This window comes from Podarcis bocagei (assembly GCF_964188305.1).
Source record: "Podarcis bocagei genome assembly, chromosome: 8".
NCBI classification, from domain to species: domain Eukaryota; kingdom Metazoa; phylum Chordata; class Lepidosauria; order Squamata; family Lacertidae; genus Podarcis; species Podarcis bocagei.
The window spans coordinates 28,468,785-28,493,961 of NC_138133.1; the positions used below are offsets into that span (position 1 = coordinate 28,468,785).

Genomic DNA, 25,177 nt, shown 5'->3' on the forward strand with positions numbered 1-25,177 from the left:
CACGCTTTTCCATAGAAAGTAATGCAAGATGGATTAATCTGTTCCAGACTTTTAAAAACAAACCCTAAATCAGCAATTTAACATGAATTTTACTATCTAATGAGATCATTGATTCATAAAATGAAAGCAATAAACAAGGTACTGCATTCACACAATCAATCAATCAATCAATCAATCAGTGACTGAACTGGGTTCTACACAGTCACAAAAACAAAACAAAAAGAGCCACAAAGACAAAAATGCAAAACAAATAGCAATAACAGACAGACCTCAGCGTAACACTCAAACTGGAAGCATGGCACTCAAAACGGAACACGTTCGGCTTCCGAAGAAAGTTCGCAAACCAGAACACTTACTTCTGGGTTTGCAGTGTTTGGGTTCTAAATTGTTTGAGTTCCAAGGTGTTTGAGAACCAAGATACCACTGCAATGGATAAAATGTAAGTCACATAGCAGCTTTATAAGGGAATAAAATAGCATCATGGAAGAGTCAACAAATATGAGAGATTTGTTCGGATTGTACTTTAAAAGAATTGGTAAAATTTGAAAAATTAATTAAAAATATTATTTTAAAAAACATATTTTGTAATGCAGTTCTCCAGCCAGTAATGTGCACCAAAAAAAGCTTATACTAAGGGAAAGTGTGCCTAAATATGCATATATTCATGAAACTGAAATGCATTATATTAGGGGTAAATGTGCATCTTAGGAGAAATTCACAGTAAAATGCTAATTCATTTTCATGCGAGCTTCTTTAAAATGATCCGCAAAGTGATCTGCAAATGTAGAGGACTGAACTTAAATCTGGAAAAAAATGAGTAACTGAGAGAAACTGAAACTGACTGCTTCCTCCATCCGCAACTCCAGTTGCCATCAGGTCTAGACCGCATGGCTAATGGTCAGGAAAGTAGATGGAGCCACAATCCAGTAACATCTTGGAGGGTGCCAGGTATGGGAAGCCAGCACTCCTATTTCCTCCTCTTTAAAGTTACATATTAAAAATCAGTAATACTCTAGTCCTAAACAAACTTACTAGGTGGTAAAGCCCATTAATCACTGTGGGCTTTATGTCTGAATAAACATGCATAGGATTGCATTGCCTTGTTAGTGCATTAGGATCTATCCTAGCGATAGTTCGTTGGCCGCTTTTGGAATGAAATCAGGACATTTGACTCCTTATTGAATTAGCCAGAGCCAAGCAGCTTAGATATGCATAATGATACAAAGAAAACTTAATTCATGATGTTTAATAGTGTATTCGCTGTATCTTCCATGCTTTGATGTGCCAATTGCCTTTAATCGAGTTACTCGTGCTCTTTTTTTTATTTTAAAGGGCTTGTTCCACAGAAACTGAAGCAAACCCATTTATGCTTGCTGGAATCTTTCCATGTGCTTTTCATATTGTCTCCAAATTGCTGACCTCTTAATAGTAGGGAGGAAGTGTAGAGTGAGTTAGAGGGCTGTAAAAATAATCACTCCAGCAGCCCATCTCTTCAAGCAGTACACCCACACAAGTTTCAGTGAAATAAATGCCGGCAGCTCTCATAGTTTGTTTGGGAAAATACCTTCCTTGAGGTTGGAGAACTGAGCCTGATTACGAGATATTAATCTTGCATTTCAGGAGTGTGTTTGCATTCTCGTGAAATGCTTTCAAGGAGCATGTATTGTTAAGAGGTTCCTGCAAGGGGCAGATTCACCAGCTTCCAGCAACCAGTGCCATGCAGTGGACAGAGAACTGAACTGGATCTGTAGAGAGACGGTTTCAAATCCCTCCTCAACTACAAAGCTCATTGGGTAATTTTGGGCCTCTCACTAGCTCGACCACACAGCAGTTTGGGGGGAAACCCAGGGTATTACCATGATTATTATTTACCTTCAACCTAAGGTCCCAGGGCAGGTGACAACAATTAAAACACAATGTTAAAACAGTTTAAAACAATGTACAATCACTGATATAAGGTGGGACCCCAAAGTGTAAATCTTAAAAGTGTCAAAAGCCAGGGGAAAGAGGTGCGCCTTCTGTATTTGCCGAAAATTGTATGATGAAGATGCCAGGCACACCTCTGTAGGGAGGGTGTTACACAATTTATGGGCTGCCACTCTCCCAGATTGCATCAGAGCTGTAGCTGTATCTAGGTGATCTTGTGCCCCTGGCAGAACCATCTAGATTGTGCCCCCTAACCATGGACAAATTAGCTCTTTCTGCCTCTCCTCCAACCCCCCTCCACCCATTCAATTCCTCATGTACTTCACCTTGATATTTTTATTTATAGACATATTCTTAGCCAATTTTGTGCCCACCCCCTGCCTGTGCCCCTGGCGGGGGCCCACCTCATTGCCCCCCAGCTACAGCCCTAGGTTGCACACATACATACACCAAGCTTCTGAGGCTATAGGAACTACCAATAGAGCCCCTCTGCCTATCTTAATACCCAAGGGGGTCTGAAAGTAAGGAGGTATTTCAGGTATTTGGGGCCTAAGTCATTTAGGACTTAAACACTACTGATCCCTTGAAAGAAGGATGCAACCAAAAAATGTGGTAATAAACAAAGTGTCATTATTTCCACAGTTCTGGACTCTAACAGTCGTAGTCCCATTGAATGATGTATGAAAGACTGTTCCAGGATGCAAAAAAATAATAATTTGAGGGGCACATCACTAAAACATATTAAGACCAACAGAAAAAAACAAACCCCAAAAACCTGCATTGGGTGTGAGCAATGTGCCAAACATCAGGAATTTCAACAGCCTGTGCTATTTACTTAGAAAAGTTTAATGGAATTTACTGAGTAAGTATACATTGGATATTGTCTAGGAGAGCTATGATACTGCTTCCACAGAGTGATGTTGCTGTGAGACTAGATCTGGGATGAGTGGATATACCTATTTCTAGTCAATATCACTTTTTGCATCCTTTTACTCAAAATTCTGGTCTTCATTATTCAGCCATTTTATATTTAAAAAATCCTCACAAAATATGTATTTATATTTGTTTTCTCTCAAAATAGCATCTAAATGTGTTTTTCTCTCTCATCATTTTTACTTAAATACATATTTTGATATATTTAAACTGACAACAATTGCATCACAACATTTGGAGAAGTGTGACATCCAGTGGATGTTGAAGTTCTGATCCACAGTTTAATGCAAGCAGTGCAGATGAGGTCATTTCATATAAGAATTCGGAAAGACTGAATTTTTCAAACATCTCAGACTAGCTGGCAAACAGAGGAAGCTCAGCTAATTGGATGAACGATGTTTGAATACTGAGATTCCACCAGATATCAAAGAGTTCTAGGGACAAAGAAGGTGGCAGTAGAGTGTCATTTACGAAAAGATTCTTTAAGGTTCGTGAGCTGTGAAGAACAGTGGCATAATGCAAAACTGAAAACAAAAGCAAACACTTTTTGCAATTAAAAGATAGTAACACTGTACTCTAATTAGTTCTCTCAGGAAGTAAACATGTCTCCAGTTAAGTGAATGAGTGACAATTACTTGGATTATTGTCATACTTAAAATGTCAGAGCTGAACGACCGCTTCCAGCTCATAAGAATAAATTCTACACATTTAGGTGTCAGAAACAATAACGTTACATATAGACATGTTTTAATGGACATAAAAATTCTCACAGAGGGAAAGAGTCCGGCAGAACAGTGTACTAAAAATGACTAATGATCGATTGGGCATGCTGTCTCCCTCAGAATAATCACAGTTAACAAATATAAAGGAAAGTTAATCTTACGAGCACTGATTAATACCAAACTTGCACATAGTGGAGGATGGAAATCTAAGCACCACACCAGAATCACTGCACTTGGACAGAGAGGGAGGGGCAACAAAAAGGTTAGCGCTGTGTGGATGCGTCAGAGGGAACACAAGATTGGGTCTGCCAGTGCAACTGCACAACACTGACCTCCCTGCCATGTTCCTTTCCCTTTCCTGGTAAGCTGATGCGAAAAGCCCAGGTGTGCACTGCCAACAGTCCCTGTGGACCAGCACTCTGTCAGGGTCTACACCTGTCTTGCCCATCCTCATGCTTTAAATCAGGCTTCCTGAACCTCAGCCCTCCAGATGTTTTGAGACTACAATTCCCATCATCCCTGACCACTGGTCCTGCTAGCTAGGGATCATGGGAGTTGTAGGCCAAAAACATATGGAGGGCCAAGTTTGAAGAAGCCTGCTTTAAATGCTTTGACCTGGGACTAGGTAAGTTTCACCACTTTTTTACTACTACTAGGCAAATGGCGTTTCCATGCGCTCTGCCACTTGTCACGGTCCTCCGTGCACCAGTAGCGGTTTAGTCACACTGGCCACATGACTCAGAAAACTGTCTGTGGACAAAGCTGGCTCCCTCAGCCTGAAAGAGAGATGAGTGCCGCAACACCATAGTCGCCTTTGACTGGACTTAACCATCCAGGGGTCCTTTACCTTTATCTTTTTTTTACTATTACTAATACAGGCAGAGACCATTTTACATGCATGCGATTGACTACCACAGACACGCTCATCACCGCAGACTCTGAAGTAACCGGAAAATGGGGCAGAATGGGGCTGGAGTTTATGGAAGCGGTTGGGGGCGTAACAGGGTAGGGCAGGTTTATGCATGTTTTGCTGATGCATGGGGGCCAGGAATGCAACCCCCTTGCAAACGGGGAGTTGCCTGCAATAACAACAACAATAATACCAGAAGTGAAAAGCCGAAATAAAACCCTCCCCAGGCTTCTGCTCATTTTTAAAACAGAAGAGGTTGGGACAGGAAAATTGTGTCCCTTTTGGAATCTGCTGCCTGGAGCAACTACTCCACGTTTTTCCTAATAAAAACGTGTCCCTGCAATGAATGAATGAATAAGAATACCAGAATAAGCCTAGGAGCACTGCCTATTCCATAAAGTGGTGAGAAATGAAAAAGTTTTTTAAAAATATTGTATAGTGAATGTATTCCCCCCCCAACCCCACACTCATAAAAGGAATCTTTTAGGATTCCTTTTAGTAATGCTTTAAAAAAGAAAAGTCACTCCAATTGTAGTCAATGCCGACATTGATTTGCTTCACACCTGCTGTGAAATTCAATATGTGGTTGTGTGATGGGGACACAAAACTGTGTTTTTCTGCTGCAGAACACACCAACTGCGATGATTTATCATATGATTGCTGTGTCATTAATTTTGTCTATACTATAGGAGATACTTATTGCTACCTTGTCATTTTGTCTAATGAAGAAACAACATGGCTGCAAGCCTTCTTCATTGTGCTAGGCCAGGAAACTATTTTCATTTAAACATACCATAATTTGCTAATTGCTTATGTTCCCAGTATCTCAAACATTGCTTCTGGCGTAAAGACTTCCTATTAAAAAAAAAGAAAGGAAAGGAAAGAAGCAGACACACTGCCAATTAATTAAATAGCAAAGCAACTATGCCCACGTATTCCAAAAAGCATCTCTAGCAGTGAATGGTAGGTGAAAAAATCAATGACCTGCATGCACGTCTGTGTCTGATATTTTGTGTGTCGACACATGTAAAAGGGGCTTTGCTTCTTATGTAAATCCCAATTTGCATGCAGAACCAATTGTGAGCTTGCATAACTGTAGAGAACAGCTTGGAAAAGAGAGCATAATTGACAGAGTGTTGCTGAGAGAAAGCATGAGAAACTGTGGCTCAGATCCAGGCCTGTCCTTGACTTCTTCAGCAAGAGAATGGGGCAGATAATGAACTATCTCACAGGGTTACCATGAAGATGGATCAGATAAGAATTGCAATGGACACTGAAATCCCATTTAAGACAGCGGTTTTCAAAAAATGTTTCCTCAGGGATTTAATATCCACCAGAAACCTATCAGAGCATCGTGACTAAGGCATTTGGGAATGGTGGACACAAGAGTCTGTTTGTGTCCTGGTTTTCTCTGCAATATATAGCCATGGGAGAGTGTTCTGGGTCAAATTTGTTTGGTGTAGAACAGGCGTACCATTCTCTTAGGTTGGGTCTGTACATGCAGCAGAATGAAGTGGAAATGAGACCCTACTTCTGGCTGGGGATTATAACATTCTAATGTTCTCCCACTAACCAACACCCTTGCAAACAGAAAGCGAGCACATCAGGGCAAAATGTTCTAGCCTGCTTTTCCTTGTGGGGAATGTTTCATTTAGAGCAGGGTTTCCAAAACTTGTGTCTTCAGCTGTTTTGGACTACAATTCCCACTGGTTGTGCTAGCTAGGGATGATGGGAGTTTTAGTCAAAAACAGCTGGAGACCTCTGTTTCAACAGGAACCAGTGAGCAGCCTTCCATTCCATACTTCTGCTTGACTTCATTTTTCATAACTCATAGAACTAAAAGAGAGAGGAAAGCACCTAAAACAAATTTAGGTGGTTTTTTTTTAATTTGCTCCCTATCACTCACAGAAGGTTTTATAGTAAACAGCACGGGAGATAATGAAAGGTAAAATTTCCATCTCAAAAGGCTTGATTCATCCAAATTATTGGGACAATTGCTTAGGTTAAATATTTAGCCCAGAAGGCAGTATAAAATTTCATCAAAATTCAAGCCATGCATAAATGATCTCAACCTGCAGCATCTATTTACTCCAGACAACATGCCAGTCACATTTCTCACACAGCAGATTGGAAGTAATGATCAAACAGATAAGGATGAAAGACTAAACATGTGCCATGCCACCCATATATAATTCAGTTGGAGGCAAACCTATTAATAGTGTCCTGCAACAGCTTACAGGGTTGTTGTTGTTGCTGCTGTTTCCCAGGCAATTGAAAAATTTGTGTCAGCTATTACAGAAAAGGAAGGGGGAAACAGTAAAAAAGCTAATGAAAAACATGTGGCATATACAAAGAAGCCAGATTTGGAGGTTGGGGGATGATTTAGCAAAGCTGTAGGTCATTGAAAACAAATGCGCTGCTAGGAAACAGACATTGGAATATGTTCAGGATGATGAGAGCAATAAATGTCCCTCAAATGAGAGATGTTCATTTAGGTGGCTTGGTACACGTGCACATATATTTTCTATCTGCCACATATATGAGGATGAGGGGGAAATTGTTCCAGTTCATATTCAGAGGCAGGCCTTTCTAATTCACATCTTCTGAGGTCGCATTCACACAATACAGTCATACCTCAGGTTGTGAACATGATCCATGCGGGAGGCACATTTGCAACCCGCAGCATTCATAATCCACAGCTCACGCGTGTGACGCAATTTGGCACTTTTGTGCATCTGCGAGCACCAAAACCTGGAAGTAACCCGTTCCAGTACTTCTGGGTTCAGCACAGTCCGCAACCCGAAAATGCGCAACCTGCAGCGTTCGTAACCCGAGGTATGACTGTACATTTAAAGCACTATGATACCACTTTAAACTGTCATGGCTTCCCTCAAAGAATTATGGGAGCTGCAGTTGGTTAAGTGTGCTGAGAGTTGTTAAGAGATGCCACAATTCCCTTGTTGTTGTTGTTTAGTCGTTTAGTCGTGTCCGACTCTTTGTGACCCCATGGACCAGAGCACGCCAGGCACTCCTGTCTTCCACTGCCTCCCGCAGTTTGGTCAGACTCATGTTTGTAGCTTCGAGAACCCTGTCCAACCATTTTGTCCTCTGTCGTCCCCTTCTCCTTGTGCCCTCAATCTTTCCCAACATCAGGGTCTTTTCCAGGGAGTCTTCTCTTCTCATGAGTTGGCCAAATTACAATTCCCTTACACAGCTGCAATTCCAATAGTGATTTAATGGTCAATCCCTCTTCTCGGGGAACTCTGGGAACTGTAGCTCTGTGAGGGGAATGTTGAGGTTTCCTACAAACTCTCACCATGCTTAACAAACAGAAGCTCCTATAATTCTTTGAGGGGAGGCCATGACTGTTTAAAGTGGTAACATAGTGCTTTAAATGTGCAGTGTGAATGTGGACTAAAACAATGTGTGGGCAAAAACACATCCATCTTTCAAAAGCCGTGCTTCTCTTAATTTTGCAAAGCAGTCCTCCAGCCAAGATGTGTGTACCAAAAAAATGCATATACTAGGGCAAAGTGTGTGTAGAAATGCATATATTGGTGAAAATAACATTTAAAAATACGCTATGTTGGGAGGAATTGCAAACAAGCATATGTTTATCATGAGAAATTTGCTGATTAATTTTCATGAGGACTTAAAGGGGGGAGAGTAAATCTCAAACTGATGTGGAAAGGACTGAGGAAAAAGAGGAAATTGAGGGAATCCAAAATTGGGGGGTTCATCCATCCTGACACACATATCACCGTTTAGTGTAATATTTTGAATCAGTCCTGTGGCCTGGAGATAGGATGGGGAAGAAAAGGACATACAGAAACTAGGATTGGGGAAAACTATTAAGCAAGGCTGCATCACACAGCTGGACAGTTCATAGCATGGACCTGCCCAAGCCCAGAGCTCTTTATGACAGCTGAGTGACAGGAAGCTGCAGCTACATAGGAACTGCACTGGGAGTGATGGTTATGTATGCAATCCTGTGCCAAAGGATGGGTGTCCTTTAGTGTAATGCAAACTTCTGTGAACTAATTCAGAGTGAAAAACAAGCTGCTTTCCTTTTGGGTAAGGCTTGAACTTGAGCTAAATTCAAATCCATTTAACCCAAGGAGGTAAAGTAAAAGACAAAGAGAAATATCATATTCACCTCAAGAAAGATCCCTTGAGATCCTGCTCACCTGAGGCGAGATAGGGCTCAGCAAAGGTCACCACTTGGGAACCAAGACTTGACATAATTTAGCACCCCGGATAAGTCCAGTGTCAGACTGGAAAAGAAATGGCTTTTTTTCTTTCCTGTCTTCTCCCATTTAATGCAAAGCAGTAAACGAAAATGCTACAAGGCACTCATGCTGGCATGACAAATTTCAAGTCAATAAGTCTTTCTTGCTGTTGCCAAGATGTACACTGAGATTTGGTGCTTGGCATTCAAAATTAGATAACCTTCCTTGAGTAACTACATTCACTGTATCTACAAGAACGAGGAATAAATCAACAATAATTGAAGTACTAAAAGTGTCTAATTTCCAGCACAGTGCTTCAAGCAACAACTGAAATTAAAAAACTGTTAAAGTGCAGCTACATACCCATACGATCTTGTCATGAATGCACTGAAGCAGAGGTTAAGAAAAAAAGAATAAATATGCATTCTTAGTTGAAAGTAATGTTCTTCCATAAACGGGTGGGGATGAATTGAGGAAATGTCAGGTCTCATGTGGGTACCATGCACTTCATAGGCAAAGATTCTGTATGAGCATCTCTCAAGCAAGAAATGGAATGGCTGTTGTGCATAGGCTTTGCATAGGTAGCAGTGGGGATGGGCGGCTGTGTAAACCTGGTCCTCCAGTCCCACGTTCAACACTTTTAACCGATATTCAATAACTATCTCCCTTACGACTCCCAGAGTCATTTCTGGGATGTGTCTTCCCCCTGGAGCACTGAATCATAGGATCAATCTGCAAAGGAGCCAAAATTCACATCTGAAACTCCATCAAGTGGACAGAACATTTAAAAATGCTTTTACCTGCTGAGCCAGCTTCTATTTTTAAGCTGCTGCTGTATTCCTTTTGTGGGATTGCTTAGATTTTAATCACCGTAAGCTGCCCTGAGTAACGTGAATGCACTAGAAGGGTGGAGTAGAACAAGTGCAACTCATCACCTGAATCCTTTTTCAGGTAATGCCCACTGTTCCCAGCCCTGTCCTTAATGAGATCATCTTCTGTATTATATATCATGCCCACCAGAAAGTCTTTTCCCTATAGCTGTGACCTTTGTTCATTCCCTTGGGTTTTGTATTCCCTGAACAGCTCCACCTCTACTCTCCCTGCCCCCAGATGCTCCAACCCTCTGAATTGCTGCTGGAGTCAAACTTTTTCAGCTTTACCTACCGTAATTCCCTTCCCTTTCCTCATCTCCCTGTCCCCATGATTTTAAGCTGTGTTTCTTGGTTTTGTTCAGATTAGTCAAGACCTACACAGGAAACCTTTGCCTATTTTAACCATATTCATAAGGAGCCTTCCTAACAGTAGTGGACTGTGTGGTGGGAAAAGGGAAGAGGAAGCCTGAATGCATCTGGGATTGTGTAGAGAAACAAACTATGGTTAAGGAAAGGCACTATTTTAACCATATCCATAAGGAACCTTCCTAACAGTAGTGAACTGTGTGGTGGGAAAGGGGAAGAGAAAGCCTGAATGCATCTAGGATTGGGTTGAGAAACAAACTATGGTTAAGGAAAGGCACTGAGTTCACACATAACAACATGCAATAGTTAAGTCAAGTCAAAGTTCACTGGCCAACAACAAACCAGAGACGAACGTTGGTCTTTCAAATTTCAGCAGCACCCTGTGTGAGGCAAAAGTTTGGCACCCTCATTCAGCCTCTTGCTTTCTGTTCTGCTCAATTCACTACGTCATAGTTGTTTTGACCTGCGGCACCCCCTAGGCTTCGTGCTCAGGTCAGCAGAACCAGTCGTGCTGCTCTAAATCCGTCTCTGAACAAACCATGGCTTCAGATCATCGTTTGAGGGCAGTAAACAAGCTACAGTCAAGCTGCTGGGCAAGGTTAGCACATAATGTTTAATAAACCACAGTTTAATAAAGCACGGCTTAGCATTATGTATGGATTTGGTCAATGTCTTGGGGTCCACACTTGAACTTTATCTTCTAGTTCCTTTTAGTTTCTGTCCAGTGTCATTACAGTGGTACCTCAGGTTAAGAACTTAATTTGTTCTGGAGGTCCATTCTCAACCTGAAACTGTTCTTAACCTGAGGTACCACTTTAGCTAACGGGGCCTCCTGCTGCCACTGCGCTGCTGCCACGCGATTTCTGTTGTCATCCTGAAGCAAAGTTCTCAACCCGAGGTACTATTTCTGGGTTAGCGGAGTCTGTAACCTGAAGCGTCTGTAGCCTGAAGCGTCTGTAACCTGAAGCATCTGTAACCTGAAGCATCTGTAACTCGAGGTACCACTGTACTGCAATATGAACATCCTATTTTCTTAGTCTGTATTAAAAGGTTTTGGGGTTTTTTAAGCCATTTGGTAGTATGCTTCTTCAAATTAGAAGATTTTTAATCTGGGCACTTCAATCAGAAAAAAAAAACCAGTGCCAAAACACAACAGAACACTCAGAGAGTACATTTTGAGTTGAGGGCCAAAACAAATAAAATTAGGGAACCATCTCCATCTCATATGGTATACATAGCTGCTCAAGGTGCTTGCACTTCCTTAATGTAAAGGGAATTTCAAAGGGGACTGGCTTTACAGGCAAGCAATGCCTAGGATAAACATCAGAGGCTAATTTAAAGCTCTATAAAAAATACTCCACCATGTACAGTATATCTGAAAGGGAGACATTAGTTTTTACACTTTGATTGAAAAGTTAAAGGGGGAAGCGGTTGTTTCTCAGAGAAAAAGCAACTTTAAAAAAAACAGCACTCAGGCATGCTGCAAGCAAGGATGATTGAACCAGAGGATTTTGCCTCTCACGTGGCCAAGCTAAGTCCTGCAAAAGCAAACTGCACAGAGTGTTTTCAATCATTATACCTCAGTGGAAAACTAAAAATCAAAAGTGGGCAAGATCTAGGAATGAGCACTAGGAGCCTCCTCTGCCCCCTGACCGGCCGCCTGCCTAAATCACACCAGTGCGCTCCCTCGTCTCTTTAAAGCTCAGCTAGAGAATGTAATTCACACCTCTGTAACATTTGTGAACAACTGCTGCAAATTCCCAGTTTGCAGGGCTTCCTGTTAAATCAAGAGACAGATAAAGTATAGTTTTATTCACAATTGAACAAGCAGGCCTTTAAACACATCCTGTACGTATAATCCATTTGCCTATCCTCTTTCCCTCTTCCCAGTTTCTCTTCTGCCTGCCAGAGCCATTTCAAGATGATCTGCAAAGACCAAAAACAACATTTCCTGCTCCCTGCTAACCCCAAGTAGTCAGATGTTCCAAGATCAGTTTTGGACCAGAACTGGAAATAAAGACGAAAGGAGTGGGGTATGGGTTGAACTTGGGGCACATTTAGGAATTGCAAGACTCTCTGCAGAAGGGGAAATAACAATATGGGATGGGTAGCTAATGTAAAGGAAATCCGTTGACCTCCACTTCAAGAGCCAATCCCCCTGCCCAGGGTGAGGGACATGATACATTATTGCCCCTTTACCCATGACATACAATTAAGTATTGTAGGGAAGCCCTTTCCCTCCTGAGGGTCCACAATTCTGATCAGGTTGATGTTTCATATCCAGCCCACAGGACCCACGGCCCGGAGCAACTGGTCTCGGGAAATGCCCATCATCCTGTAGGGATGGTGTACAACAAATCAAAGCTAGAAGCCCCTAAGGTGTTTCTTGAGCCTGCAGGATTATTTAGATGGCTCTGAGTGCTGATGGTGTTGTATGAGATGTTCTAACGATAATGTACAAAAGCACATCCCTTGGAATCATAGAATGGTAGAGCTGGAAGGGACCCCAGCGGTCCTCTGGTCCAACACCCTGCAATGTAGGAATCCTGTCCACAGCTGTCCCTGGGTGGGCTTGAACCACCAACCTTCTGGTTAACTGGCAGCTGCACTGACCCACTGCACCGCAAGGGGAGGTGGGGGAGCACAGCTTGATGGATCCCTATTCTTTGCCAACACACTGCCATATTTAAGGTGAAGAAGGGTTTCTCTTTGATGATTCTGGGGATCTTCTCGCCTTCCATTGTAGCATGTGAATGTTCACTTTCTTGCTTGAACTGACCATTGGCTATTGCATGGGTGGTTGGTGGGAAGTGAATTCTAAGACACTTGTCCTGGAGGCACTTCTAGCATTCATGAATATATGAAATTCCCTTATACTGAATCAGGCCATTGGTTCATCTAGCTGTCTTCTCTGCAGGTCTCCAAGATCTCATGTAGACAACCTGGCCAATTCTACTATCTGTGTTCTTTTTGAATAGAGATGCCAGGAGCCATCTGCATACAAACTGTGTGATCTGCTGTTGAGCGGTGATATCAGCCCCCTCCTCGTGGTCTCTCTTCTTACAGCTCATACTAACCTGGGCGAAATGGGACATTACAGAACATCTGGATGATATTGAACCGATAGGAATGTTTGTACTAATAGAAACCTCCCTCAAGCTGGAATAAATGACTTTGAAGCCTCTTTCATCTCTGTTGTTCTATGATTCTACAGGTACTAGCATATCCTCTGGAATAATCCTATTACAGTAAATGGGATTTCTTCATAATGAATAGACTCTGAGCTACAACTCTGACTCACATGCAAATTAATATTCCCCAAATATTTGCAGTGCTGTAGCTTAATCTTGTACCCCTTAATAAGAGCCAGAAGCTTCTTACAGCACTTTTGTTTTGTAGTTCTCTTAAAAGGGAAATGTTGGGCTTAACATGATTTTTCTTGTTCCTTATTGTTTATTTGCATCACTTATTTGGTTTCACATGAAATGCATCACAACCCTCATGTCAACCATCCTCTCACCGGGCCTTTGAAACAGATAGTTGTTGCCAATTTGAGGATGAAAAGCTGAGGGTGACACGCAGCAATTTATTCATTACAATGATTCACTTACTTGCATGGGACTTGTGAGGTCTAATCCTATCCCATGCACCTAAAGATGGTTACAGTCCCATCCACTGACTTCAGGAAATTGGCGAAGGGCCATAGCTCAGTGGCAGAGCATCTGCTTTGCATGAAGGTCGCAGGCTCAATCCCCAGCATCTTCAGGTAGGGCTTTGTGAGGACACTGCCTGAAACCCTGGAGAGCTGCCACCAGTCAGTGTAGACTACACTGCACTAGCTGGACCAATGGTCTGACTTGGTATATGGCAGCTTCCTACAGGCTTGATCTGCCATTGGTCATGCTGTGTACCACTTAGGGTTGTGGCTAACTGGTGGATCTGAGAGTGAAGTCAACCTTCAGGGATACCAGAAGTCACTGAATCTGGATAGTTATTCATGAACAAACTGCAGAGAACTAACTTTGGTAAACAAAATGATCTGTTGTCATACTGGCAAGACAGACTGTGCATTTGGGGCATCCTGAGGACAGACACTACCATCTCTAAGCCAGCTCCTTACTCCATGGTCACAGAGATGCACTTGAGGAACAACCCTCCCCTTAAATCCATAGGATCTCAAAGCGATGGCTGAATAATTACCTTCCCCATACCCTGAGAATGTCCATAGCTGAAATGGAATGAGAGTCTAGGTAACTCTGGAGCATGTTCACCAATACTTCAACTGCGGTTTGAGGCTGACTCAGTGTATATATTTCTTTGTTAAAATTTGAATGGGGGGGTAGCCACCAAGGGGAAGAATGAATTGCAGAAAGTTTTAGGTACCAAATTATTTCCCAGTATGCTTTGTGTACATATTAAAGCAACAAGCATGAACAATAATTATGGCACTTAGTTCCATTTGTTTGTTTCCTTGCAATGCACCCAAGTGATAGTTTCAGCCATGAAAATGAACCACAACTAAAAGATGCCGCTTATCTGCTTTATTGTTCATTTGAAAATTGTGGATCTCCTTTAACTCCAGTTTGGTAAATGTGTCCTTTCATCATATAAATTACATATATGGCACCTGCACAACATAATCACTCTCCCTCCATCTCTCCCAGTTGCAAGATATCTGAAACCTTATCCGTTGTGTCATGTTGGATTACAGACAGTCAGTTCTATAAATTTTGGTCATCTCAATCCTCATCTCCCCAACTGCCTTGGTAAGATACTCAGACTGAGTTTGATTGTGTTCTCACCAAGACCACCTCTACTCAGAGTATTCATTTCAATGGAATACATGGGGGTGTCCCTTTTTTGTTTATTGAAGGAGAAGGAGAAGGAGAAGGAGAAGGAGAAGGAGAAGGAGAAGGAGAAGGAGAAGGAGAAGGAGAAGGAGAAGGAGAAGGAGGAGAAGAATATACAGGGCCATTGAGGCATGTTATTTAAACAGAGGTGCATAAACCAGGTTCATATGGCAGAAACTCAACTCATAAACTAAACCAGGTTCATAATGTTATGAACCTAGTTTAGGCCCCTCTGTCTGAATAACATACTCCAATAGACCTGAATATGTCCATTTGGTGTAAACAAAACAAAACAAAATCCCATTTGTTTATGGAATGTTAAGGGCAGAAAGGAGTTGTGATATAAGGCCCTTTTCAATGGGAAACACTATTTTGCACCCTTTTTTCTCTTTAAAAAAAGCTCTTTTATCAAAATGTGTTTTACATGTGAGAGCTTCATAAAGCAGATAAGGAACAGGGCACATGTCCTGTGTAGGCAGTTTCCGGAAAAGAAAATTAAAGTGTTCATGCCAGGGGGGAAAGTGATCGTCACCATTCTTATCAGTATCCTACAAACCTAAGATTGCTGACAAAACTACCTTAATTTATTATCCTGTGTATGAGAGCATCTATAAAGTTTACATGCATACAGAGGTGAGGAGCAAAGTTAAGGCAAGGGAAGTATTTGTTATAAGTGAATGAATGAAAAAATGAATGAATTTTGTATGTGAGTCAAAGGTACAGCCAGGAAAAAGGTTTCTTTAAGAGTGTGACATGCTTTACACGCATTTACACAAGACTCAAACCAAATCTGACTGCTTATTCTTGTTCAGGCAGTTTTACCTATGATTCGGACATCTGTAGAAATGGTAACAATTTGACCAGAAGTGAAGCTGAAACACTGAAACTTTCCCCCTTTTAAAGAAGAAAACAAAACATCGCATAGCCTAAATAAAATGTAAAATAGATCTCGGGAAGAATCCTACGAATTTTTTTTTCAAACGGCCAAGATTAATTTCAAATATTTTGAACACACAGGCAATCATTTGCTTCCAATGGATAATTCATTCTGCTCCCTACTTACTCAGTGTAAAATCAATCTGTTCTGTTTGTATGACATAAACAACAAGCAGTTTCACAAGAATGAGGCAAACCATATGTGAAGGTGTTTAAGAAAGCACAACAGGGAATACACTGTGCAAAGAAGCATCTGCATTTATTTCAATGTCAAATCACCTGTGTGTTATAAAAAACGAAAGTTTATTGTTTTTGTTAAAAACAATGTCACCACGGCACTGCAGCGCTTACAATTAACTCTTGCTTTCCTTCAAGCTCTCAGATTCATGTGTCCCCTATGGGAAGCAGGTGGAAATAAAGCTGATGGTTTTTAAACACTGTGATTTCAGTGCCAGTTTTAAGACTGATTTCATACACTGCAGAGTACATTATGGTTTAATGGAACTGCATCACTGACAATGGCCAGCCTCCCCAACCTGGTACCCCTCTGGAGGTTGTGGCAGTAGCAGTCGGCAGAGCTAACCATCACCAACGTCACTGTGGCTTATTGAGAGGGAGAGGGGTAAAACTGCAGCAAAGTTGCCACAGTGCAAATACACCCATGCTGTTGTTTAGTCGTTTAGTCGTGTCCAACTCTTTGTGACCCCATGGACCAGAGCACGCCAGGCACTCCTGTCTTCCACTGCCTCCCGCAGTTTGGTCAAACTCATACTGGAAGCTTCGAGAACACTGTCCAGCCACCTCGTCTTCTGTCGTCCCCTTCTCCTTGTGCCCTCCATCTTTCCCAACATCAAGGTCTTTTCCAGGGAGTATCTCTTCTCATGAGGTGGCCAAAGTATAGGAGGTGCCATATATGCATTTGCACTGTGCAGACCTTCCTGCCCTCTTGCACCAGTGATGGGAGGTCAGGTAAGTTTTGCTGCCCCCACAACCTGCTACGGAGCTGCAAGCTGACAATTCCCTTCGGCCAGAGGCAGCATACAAGAGAAATACAACTGAACAAAATTCAAAAAAAATATTGTGACCGGGAAAATATAGGGGACATTCATAGCTGAACTGTATTTTTACCTTTTTAAACATATACTGTATCACTGAGAATGGGGAAAGAATTGAGTTTCTGCTAGGCAAAAAAACGGAGGTGGTGAGAGTTTTCTGCAGTCATCAAATGAAATGCTTTCTGGGCACCAAAGACTCTTGTCCTCCACATGAGCATAAGGGCTCCTGCTCATGGAGGGAACTGGAACCCCACAGAGGTTCCACACTGGAGGATAGGGATAGTTCGGCAATTTCCACCAGTTCCCCACTCCCCTGCAGCCTCCTCCACAGCCAGCGGCGTAGCTAGACGCTCAGGTGCCAGGTGCGGCCTATGCATCCTGCAGCCAGGGGCGGGGCGCGTTGCATGGAATCTCTCCGCTGCCTCTTCCTCAGCTGTAGGGCAGCTGGAGTGGCAGAGGGCAGACACAAGTCCCACACTGCCATTTCAGGGAGCACAGAACCTGCAGGCGCCCAAGCCACCACGTCACTCCCAGGAGAGACGTGTGGCTCGGGCACAATGCAGGCCCTGTGGTAGGTGCCAGCCCCCGTGGTGTGGCGCCCAATGCCAACCGCGTTTCCTTGTTTGTTGACTGAACTAAAAAGTTTCGTGAGCCCAATTATTATTTTTTAACTCATATATTTGTCATTTTGTCACCCCCCCTCAGTGATGACACCCGGGGTGGCCCGCATCCCCCACACCCCCTTCCTCCGCCACTGTCCACAGCCACCTCCTGCACTGTTCTGGAAAGTTCCTCAGTCATCTGGTGCACTTTTTCAGGGGGCTGCAGAGGGACCTTCTTCACTGCAAGTGGAACTCCACCGGGGCAGCCCAAGACATTTTGGTACCTGAGGCAAATCACAAAATGGTGCCCCTCCTCATTGTTAGGGACAAAAAGGAGTATGAAGAATGACACCAGGAACAAGGGGGGAGTAAATATCTACAGCGGAATCTGCTGCCCCTGTGGTTCCTGCCACCCAAGGTGGTTGCTTCACCTACCTCATGGTTGTGCCGGCCCTGAAATCCACTGAGCCCATCTTCAGATCCAGCTCAATGTGCCCCAGAAGTAAGTGAGCAATGGATTGGACCCTATATGTCTTTTGGGGTTTGCAGACTCATTTTATAAAGATTTCAAGGCTTGTCCACTTAGGGCTTCACATATTATTGAAGTATGCTATGAATTATAGCATTATGGAGACAAATATTGGCAGTGATAAGAGTAGTAGTTTTTGCAATCACTAAAAAAAAAAAGTTTCAGGAAGATCCTGTCTTAAAATACACACTTCTTGGCTCCTGTATTCCAGTTTTATGTTATTTTCAATTTTATTTTTTTACAGGGCAAAGATAATGGGGCGCCAGGATACTGAAAAAGCCCAAACCATTTTCAAGGCAATTGTTAGCTGATAATTAATGCAGTACATGTATCACTTTGAAGATGGCTGGTAGTACAGCATTTTATGATAAATAGACTTTATGGGGGGTTTTTTAAAAGCAGGATTTTGTAAAAAGGCTACCCCAATAAATGATTTACCAGCTCCAGTAAAAGATCAAGGAAATTGCTCAGATTGCATCTCAGAGTATCTAAAACTCTGATGTTTATGGAAACCTAAAAAGCTCCTAGACCTAGAGCCCCATTATTATTTTTTTATTTTTGTCTCTAATCATCTAACATAATATATTGTTAAAGAACTAGTAGAGGAAGGTCTGGGATCAGAGAAAGGGAGCAGCCCTTCAGAGACAAGTTGGGGAGACAGTGCGGGAACAGAGAAATGAAGAAGATAAATAATAGACAGCTTAGAGCCTACCCTTTGTTGATCTCATTGCTACCCAGCATTGTGTAGAATTTTTGCGCAGCAACACACCAATTTGCTAAGCCTCTGCCTCTAGGGTGCAGAGATGTTATTGCACTACAGTTCCCATCATTCTTGGCCACTGGTCCTGCTAGCTAGGGATGATGGGAGTTGTAGTCCAAAAAAAGCTGGAAAGCCAAGTTTGAGGAACCCTGATATAGCCCATCATTGTCTACTCTGGCTGGCAATAGCTCCCCAAGGTCTTTGACAGAGAATCATTTGGCTATCACATGCTGCTCAAACTTTTGGTAACTGGAGATGCCAGGGACCAAACCTTTCCACATGTGACACACACACTGCTCTGTCACTAAGCTATCATTCCCTCCCCACTGGTACCTGCTTTTCCACTAGGGCTAGAACTGGCAACTTCCTGCTCTGCAAACAACAGCTTTGAGTGACAACTCAACAAGCCACTCAGATGGAGCAGGGTATGGGTGGGCCACTGAATAGAGTTCCCATTTTTTGATTTGATAGCAACCTTCCTGGCAGCTGGTGAATCTAAGATGGGCCAGTAGTCAATAGACAAGCAGTGGGATTTAGGGTAGACCAAGTAAGAGAGGGGTGGAGCTGGGCAGGGCAGGGCGAATCACATAAATAAGAAATAATAATATTTGATTATCAAACAAATATTATTTGCAAAGAACAATCCTTTCTTATAAGGGATGGAACAGAAATTTGATTCAATTCGAATTTAAAGGTGAATGTACATAATTAGCACTTTCAATGCGCAAACTGAAACAAAGCCATCCTTTGACATTCACAGTGAATTTTGCAATGCAGTTTTCCAGGCAAGTCATGTCTACAAAAATGCATTCTATCAGGGAAAACGGATTTGCATAAATAAATATTAGGGAAATTATGTATATCAAGAGAAATTTGCACTAAAATACTGTAGAATTTTCACAATGATCTTTTTATGATAAAAATCACAAATAATGATGTAGAAATGTGGAGATCTGAATTTAAGATTGGAACAAAATGAGAAACAGGAATTGACAGATTCGCCCACTCCTACTTCCTTATTAAACTTCCTCCTGCCCGCTCATCATTTCATAATCAGATTCCAAAAGCAATAGCCTTAATTGTGCTCTTAAGTGCTCCACATGGGGCCAGTGGGGATTGTTTGAAATCATAACTGCCAAGGCGAGCATGTACCTCACGTCTAATAAATCAGGCAGAAAAAGGGGCTGGCAGCATTTTGCCACTTCAGTCACTTCTGTTTTGAAATTTGCAACATGGGTTTGGGTTGGGGAAATAGATATGCATGCCTTATTACGCAGGCATTATTACGCATGTCATCACCTACTCATAGTGGTCCTTTCCTTTCTTTCACTCTCTCTCTCAAAAAAAAAGTGTCTAGGAAATGTTTCTGCACAAATTGTTAGCTTTGAAGAGACTAGGAGTTCTTGTAAGATGCTTCTCATAAGGTGGAGCAGGCACTGTGAAGCCAGGAGGAAAGAGGGCGAGTGAGGGGGGGGGGAGGCAGCTTGTTTTGTCTAACTGAAAACTCCAGGCAAAACACTAAGGCTGGCAGAATATAAAATAAGGATTTGGCAAGAATCTTGTGGTTAGAGCAGCTACTTGTGCAGCTACTCTTTTAAAAAGAAATGCCCAGGGGTCTTTAATAACCACAAATGGCCAGGAACTCATTTTTATGGCTGATTCAAACGGCATCACTTCCAGCAACAGAAGAAATGAAATGTATTTTCTGATTCCAGAAATAATGAACAGCCCCAGTACTAAATCACCACTTATTTCAACTGTCATGTTTCCTTAGATAGTTTTGCTTCTATTGCCCCCGCCCCACCCTGACCTAAAGAGGGGGGGAAAACAACATGTTTTGCATAGTTCTACAGGAGTAAACCAAAAACAAACTGAAAAATCAGTTTGCTCACCATACGGAGAATCTGTGTTTCTCTAACTCCTCCAGATAAGATGTTACACGGAAAGCTGGTTCATCTAGTCCGATCCCAGGACTTCCTTGGCCACACACATTGCTCGGATCATCCTGGCTCGTCTAAAAATAACAGTCATAAATAAGGGAGATTAAGTGGCCAAAACAATGCACTAGAGATTTTACAACTCCTGTTTGAACAGCCTTGTTTGGGAACTATGGTACTTTATATATTTGAAATAATCTAGCAAACTCTGCAGTGCAGCACCACGGTTTTAACACACAAATAGCAAAGGAATTTAGTTAGCATTGACACACACTTTCATCTTTGTCTTTGTAAGTGCACCCAATTTGTCACTTGGTCCAAGGATTGGCTTAAGAAATGGGGAATAAAACCCTAAATGTTCAGCCAGGGCAATATATCTTTAGAGCAAATAGGACACAAAGTGGCTTTGCACAGTGATGAAACTTGATTTTTCTCTACAAAAAAATTGGCATATAACATAATTGCTGAGACAATTAGGCATTGGTCTAGGCCACAGTGCAGCCACCTGCAACCCTGGAGTTGGTTAATAATGTCTTAATCTTCTTGAACTGCAAGCCCATCATCCCCCAGCCAGCATGGGCTATGCTCAGGGTTGCTAGGAGCTGTAGTCCAGCAATGTTTGGGGATTGGTTCTAGACAACAGTAGTGGCTCATTTAGCAGCAGGGAGTGGAGGCAGTCATGTTCTCTCAGCAACAGCGGTGCTGCATTTGCTGCCATGTGAGGCAGAAGTGAGTCCAGATGAGCTTTGGTTAGGCAGAAGCACCCTTGCAGGTGCACCTGTGGGGCTGCCCCCATCCCAACTCACCCCATCTCTGCCCTAGCCAGCACAGCATTGTCATGATTTGGAGTAAGCCAAGGCCTCTGCTCCCACCACCACCACAACCTACCATGGGCATAGCTGCCCCCCTTTAGAGCAAGTAGAACAATAGAAATACTTAACTGACCAATCACATCAGTTCGCCCCCCCCCCCCGAAAAAAGTCCTGCCCCTCCCCAAATCCTGGCTACGCCCATGCAAGCTACCAATGCTGGACGGTATGTAAACCTCTATCAGGTACTCTTGGTTTTGTAGCCTCACTCCTGTTTTAGGTATTCCAAGTTACTACTGCCCCTTTTTTTGCCTCTTGAATTGGATATCATCCACATACAAGAAAAACAGGACTTCTATTTAATGACACATCCTAATCCTGGTGTGCTCTGGTCCATGGGGTCACGAAGAGTCGGACATGACTAATAATAATAATAATAATAATAATAATAATAATAATAATTTATTATTTATACCCCGCCCATCTGGCTGGGCCTCCCCAGCCACTCTGGGCGGCTTCCATAAAAACCAAAAATACAATAAAATATCACACGTTAAAAACTTCCCTGAACAGGGCTGCCTTAAGATGTCTCCTGAATGTCAGGTAGTTGTTTATCGCTTTGACATCTGCTGGAAGGGCGTTCCACAGGGCGGGCGCCACTACCGAGAAGGCCCTCTGCCTGGTTCCCTGTAGCTTTGCTTCTCGCAATGAGGGAACCGCCAGAAGGCCCTCGGCGCTGGACCTCAGCGTCCGGGCAGAATGATGGGGGTGGAGACGCTCCTTCAGGTATACTGGACCGAGGCCGTTTAGGGCTTTAAAGGTCAGCACCAACACTTTGAATTGTGCTCGGAAACGTACTGGGAGCCAATGCAGGTCTTTCAAGACCGGTGTTATATGGTCTCGGCGGCCGCTCCCAGTCACCAGTCTAGCTGCAGCATTCTGGATTAGTTGTAGTTTCCGAGTCACCTTCAAAGGTAGCCCCACGTAGAGTGCATTGCAGTAGTCCAAGCGGGAGATAACCAGAGCATGCACCACTCTGGCGAGACAGTCCGCAGGCAGATAGGGTCTCAGCCTACGTACCAGATGGAGCTGGTAAACAGCTGCCCTGGACACAGATTTGACCTGTGCCTCCATGGACAGCTGTGAGTCCAAAATGACTCCCAGGCTGCGCACCTGGTCCTTCAGGGGCACAGTTACCCCATTCAGGACCAGGGAATCCTCCACACCTGCCCGCCTCCTGTCCCCCAAAAACAGTACTTCTGTCTTGTCAGGATTCAACCTCAATCTGTTAGCCGCCATCCATCCTCCAACCGCCTCCAGACACTCACACAGGACCTTCACCGCCTTCACTGGTTCTGATTTAAAAGAGAGGTAGAGCTGGGTATCATCCGCATACTGATGAACACCCAGCCCAAACCTCCTGATGATCTCTCCCAGTGGCCGCATGTAAATGTTGAAAAGCATGGGGGAGAGGACAGAACCCTGAGGCACCCCACAAGTGAGAGCCCAGGGGTCTGAACACTCATCCCCCACCACCACTTTCTGAACACGGCCCAGGAGGAAGGAGCGGAACAACAACAACAACAAATTCTCATTATAATCCGACAGTTTGGGTGAGCCATAGATTACTACATTCAGATGAAACAGCCAACTATGGTTTGCCTCTGGTTAGAAGTGGATGTACCTCATCCTGTATCTTCCCTTGTAGGCAGAGGGAGCAGGAGTGCAACTTGGTATCGCAACCATGGGTGCCCAGGGTCGTGGGTGCCACACAGCGTGCATGGCCCTAGCACTGAAATTTTGTGGGTGCCCAGCCCCTTCATGGGGAATTTTGTGGGTGCTCAGGCACCCAGGGCCCCAGGGAGTTGGTGCCTACGCGAGGGAGCATGTGAGCCTGAGGCAACCAGAGGTTTTGGCAAAGTCATCTGAATGCAGCATGGTGTTGCACATGCTGGTCTACAAGAAGTCTGAGATTTCAAAACTAGTTGCCTGTGCAAAGCGTTGACACACTCTCTGCAAGCTTATGAGTCAGAATTACAGCGTTCAAGATGCAAAGCGAAAAGGCATTAAAACGGATTATACGTGAACTTCACTGGGTTGTGTTTGATCACGCACATGACTCAGAACCAGATCTTATGTCAAAGGCACGAGGGTGTGGCTCCAGGAAGCTTTTACTTTCTCACAATGATCGCATGGGCATAAGCACTTTGTGCCCTTTAATAACAATACGTTAATAACTTAATTACACACAGTGCAATGCTCTGAACAACATCAAATAAGATGTCACTGTATTGCTCTTTAGGCCAACAAAACATCAGAAGAACAAAAATAGCAGTAATTAGGCTGAGGCATGGAAGTCCATTAGAAGGCTCTGAACATCTCTCCTTCTCCAAATGTAACTTCTTACATTTTCCTCCAGCAAGGGTGCTTTTGTTTTCTGGGTTTTGTTTTAAAAGTACAGTGGACATGACTCAGAGGGAAAATGAGGTGCACTTAAACCTCATTGAAATAAACACCACTTAACTGCTTAGCTATGTGCATACTTATTTATGAAGCTTTCTCTCCAAATGCTGGAGGTACCTAACAAATGCCAATATAAACAATCCAAATTTAATAAGTTAATTTAGACCAACTTATTAATTCATTTCAAGTTTATACCACCCTTCAATCATATTCCTGGAGCAGCTAACAGAAGAAAAATAATGTAGTATACATCCACTTACGACTATTGCTCTGGAACTATTGCGCTTCATGAAATAATATTGCATTATCATAAATAATGGGTTTATTGCTCGTACAAGCAATGGGTTGGTTTGAGACTTGTATTGGATGGAACTTTCCTAATAGAGAAGAAGGGGGCGTTCTTATCAGGTTCTGCATGCAGGCTTCTCATAGGCATCTGGTTGGTCATTGTGAGAACAAGATGTTGGACAAAATGGGCCGTTGACTTGATCCAGTTGGACAGTCTTATGTTATTATGAAGATAGCCTTCAAATATTAACTTGCGGAGCTTTATAGGACATTACAGGTCATCCCTAGCACCTTGTGTTTGATCTGGTAGCATATTAAATATTAGGTGTTTGGTACCACGCTTACGTGGAACGCGGGTGGCGCTGTGGGTTAAACCACAGAGCCTAGGACTTGCTGATCAGAAGGTCAGCGGTTCAAATCCCCGCAACAGGGTGAGCTCCCGTTGTTTGGTCCCAGCTCCTGCCAACCTAGCAGTTCAAAAGCACGTCAAAGTGCAAGTAGATAAATAGGTACGGCTCCGGCGGGAAGGTAAACGGCGTTTCCGTGTGCTGCTCTGGTTCGCCAGAAGCGGCTTAGTCATGCTGGCCACATGACCCGGAAGCTGTACGCTGGCTCCTTCGGCCAATAAAGCGAGATGAGTGCCACAACCCCCAAGTTGGCCACGACTGGATCTAATGGTCAGGGGTCCCTTTACCTTTACCTTACTATGCCTACAGACTTGAAAGAAGCATGAACTCAGGGTGAAAAGGAGAAATGAGCTAAGAGGAAGGCACATTTTGGAAACCCTCACTGTGTCAACTCCCTATGTCCCCACTGCGGAAGGATGTGTGGATCCAGAATTGGCTTCCACAGTCATGTACAGACTCACTGTAAAGACCATGTTTATGGAAGACAATCTTACTTGACTACAAGTGATTGCCAAAGAGGAGGAAAACCATGCCTACAATTATTTGTTTAGTGATGAAATTTCAGAGATTTTTTGGGGGAGGG

At 43.1% G+C, this 25,177-nt stretch overlaps 1 protein-coding gene across 1 annotated transcript in view; it reads right to left on the reverse strand.

The window, feature by feature from the left end:
* Positions 1–25,177, reverse strand: part of LOC308593835 (uncharacterized protein) — a 96,359-nt gene that overhangs the window by 63,716 nt on the left and 7,466 nt on the right. The window contains exon 4 of the mRNA XM_081206577.1: positions 20,583–20,704. The gene's annotated coding sequence lies outside the window, so the exon portion shown is untranslated. The remainder of the gene's footprint in view (positions 1–20,582; positions 20,705–25,177) is intronic.